Source organism: Schistocerca gregaria, chromosome 6 (assembly GCF_023897955.1).
Source record: "Schistocerca gregaria isolate iqSchGreg1 chromosome 6, iqSchGreg1.2, whole genome shotgun sequence".
In the NCBI taxonomy this organism is placed as follows: Eukaryota; Metazoa; Arthropoda; class Insecta; order Orthoptera; family Acrididae; genus Schistocerca; species Schistocerca gregaria.
This window is the reverse complement of record NC_064925.1, coordinates 361076753-361079946: the sequence shown is the minus strand read 5'-3', so window position 1 is coordinate 361079946 and position 3194 is coordinate 361076753. Positions and strand designations below refer to the sequence as shown.

At 45.6% G+C, this 3194-nt stretch overlaps 1 pseudogene; it reads right to left on the bottom strand.

The window, feature by feature from the left end:
* Nucleotides 1-1314: 1314 nt before the first annotated feature.
* On the bottom strand, nucleotides 1315-1432 carry LOC126279252 (5S ribosomal RNA; annotated as a pseudogene).
* Nucleotides 1433-3194: the final 1762 nt, after the last annotated feature.

Here is a 3194-nt window from a genome sequence, read left to right as displayed (position 1 = left end):
AAGGGAAATAGACTGTCTATATGCTTCTGCACGTGCGCTAGTCTCTGTTACCCTCAAGATCCCTACTCAAAATACACAAGGATGGTAGCAGCCTTCCTACAGATTTCCAAGAAACACATTGACCTTATTCAAAGTATTCCCACTTACGAGTAGCCAATACCGACCTGTAACAGTTCTAGCACGCATCTCTGAATCCGTTTGATATACATGTTACAATCAAGACTTCAAACACTGGAACAGTACTCTAGAATTGGCCGCACTAGCATCCCAAATGAGATTTCGTTTATAGGTGCACTATATTCTTCCAGAACCCTCGCAATAAACCTACGCTAACCTTCCCCAATACAGACTTTACCGGATCGTATCAATTCATACCTCCTTTTAGTATAACCCCTATAACATCTTTAAATTTTCCATCTAAGCTAAGATACACGTTATCTGACCAATAGTATCCGGATAGCTATGAGTGGACATCTATAAGTCGTGTGTTCGCCCTTTGCCTTAAATATGGCTTGATAGCTGGGGACACTTCCGATGAGGTATCTGAATGTCCATAGAAGGAAGACGGCCCTTTCTTCCTCAAGAGCGAAAACCAGAGAAGGTAGTGATGTGTGGAGCTTTGTAATTCATCGTAAAGATGTTCCATTCGGTTCAGGTCGTGATTCTGCCAGTCCATTTCAGGAATGCTACTGTTCACAAACAACTGCCTCGCAAGTGCTGCTTTATGACAGCGTGCACTGATATAACCATCGTCTCCTAACTACTCCTCTACTGTACACGGTTCATATCCTTCCACATCTAGCGTTTTCTTAAACGCAATAAGAGGTCCACCCCAAACTGTAACACCACTTCCACTGTAATTCATTGCGGCATTATACACGATGGCAGGTAACGTCATCCAGGCATTCGCTAAATGCACAACCTTCCGTCGGGTTGCCACAGGGCATAGCGTGTTTCAGCACTCCAAGTTATTTGTTTCTCGTCAACCATGATCCATTGCAGTCACACTTTACATCAACTCAAGCGTAACTTAGCGCTGAGTACAGAAATGTGTGACTTATGAGGAACTGCTCGACTGTTGTAAAAAAAAAAAATAAATAAATAAACTCCTCCCGAACAGGCCATGAAGGCCCAAGGGTACCGACCGGCCGCCGTGTCATCCTCAGCCCACAGGCGTCACTGGCTGTGGATACGGAGGAGCACGTGGTCAGCACACCGCTCTCCTGGCCGTATGTCAGTTTACGAGACCGAAGCCGCTACTTCTCAATCTAGTAGCTCCTCAGTTTGCCTCACAAGGGCTGAGTGCACCTCGCTTGCCAACAGCGCTCGGCAGACCGGATGGTCACCCAACCAAGTGCTAGCCTAGCCCGACAGCGCTTAACTTCGGTGATCTGACGGGAACCGGTGTTACCCTTGCAGCAAGGCCATTGGCATTGTATACGTACACACAAATAATTGTGCTAGCTAGACTCCTGACAGAACTTCGGAACTCAGGAGAGACTCATTCCTCTGATTTCATGATACTTTTTGCTACCACTGTCCTGCTGTAGTCGAGAGCCCCTGCCCATCTCTAGTCTTGGTACAGTTGTGGTTGTTCCTCCGCTTTCCCACTTCGCTATGACATCACCAGCAGTCGGCATGGACTGCTTTAGAAGAGTTGAAATCTCCCTGATGAGTTTTTTGCTAAGGTGACAAGCGATGACTGCTGTTTGTGTTTCTTTGCTGGCAACACAATACTCCCCTCTTCCTTCTATACTATCTCTGGTGAGGTCTGGTGGTCAATTCAGATAAGGGTTGTAGGACCGTTGCAGATCGGTATTCTAGTGGCGTCTGGATGGTTTTAATCTGACGGTGTATGTGTCCAGTAGTACACAGAGAGATACAGTTGCCCTTACCACTGCGTTTTATGCAACCCGAAACACCTTAAAAAAAGCCGCTCAAGGTTTTCGTATTCTGTCGCTCGCTAGTCATAAACCGTTGGTCGTACGGGAAATTGGTGTAGTTAATTTTTTTACTGAGGTGCGTTTTCGGTGCAGGCCGTAGTTTTCGACTTACTCAAGAGAAACGTGTAAAAGTGAATTTCAATTTTTCGTGAACAACTCGAAAATTATATCCCGCAGCAGAAATGTATTCCACTACAAAATTTAACTATCTTAAAAATGGTTCAAATGGCTATGGGACTTATCATCTGAGGTCATCAGTCCCCTAGAACTCAGAACTACTTAAACCTTACTAACCTAAGGACATCACACACATCCATGCCCGAGGCAGGATTCGAACCTGTGACCGTAGCAGCAGCGCGGTAACGAACTGAAGCGCCTAAAATCGCACGGCCACAACGGCCGGCTAACTACCTGAAATTTCCTACAAAAAGATGCCGTTAATTTTTATTTATTTATTTATTTTTTGTAGGGGCTATTCGGAAAGTAAGTTCGGATTGGGTGCGGAATGGACACCACAGGAAAATGCAATAAATCTTTGCACAGATGCACTGGCAGTGTCTGTGGTGCGCCCTTCGACCGCATTACGCCAGTTCTAAGCGCGCAATGAGCACGCAAAGACACCTGGAAAATAGTGTCTCCCGCCACATAAGACGGCCTGGCGAGCTATTTCGCCCGATGTCATGCAGCCCACATAACATAAGTATCATACGCTTGCTTCTTTATCACAATTAGCAGCCACACTTTGCTGGGGCAATGAAGAAGTTGCTCCAGCGTTTTCGATGAGAAGTGTTTGATGACCCGCAATATGGCCCGTGATTGCCTCTACCTGAATTTCATTTTGGCACAGACAACGAGCTATGGACCAGCGTAGAGAGTTGGCGGAAAGTACAGACAGCTGTCTTCTATGACGAGGTTACTGCAAAGATGATAAAACGCTACGACAACTGCCGAAGTCCGAGCCCAACTACGTAGAGAAGTAGCGGGAAGGTGTAGCTAACTGTTATAAATAAAACATTTCGCGACCGATCGGACCTTCCTGAAATCTGGTTTCGCAGGACAGAGCGGATCACGCTATAGTTGTGGTAAGAGCCAAAATCATTTACTGTCAGTTGCACAAAACATACAAACTTTATTTTGCCAAAACCCTTAATCACACATACCCTTAAAAGCATTCGAAACAATACGGCTGAAGGGCCGAAAACAAGTTATTAAAATTGCCTTATGGAATACACCCGGCTGAAGGCCTTAAAA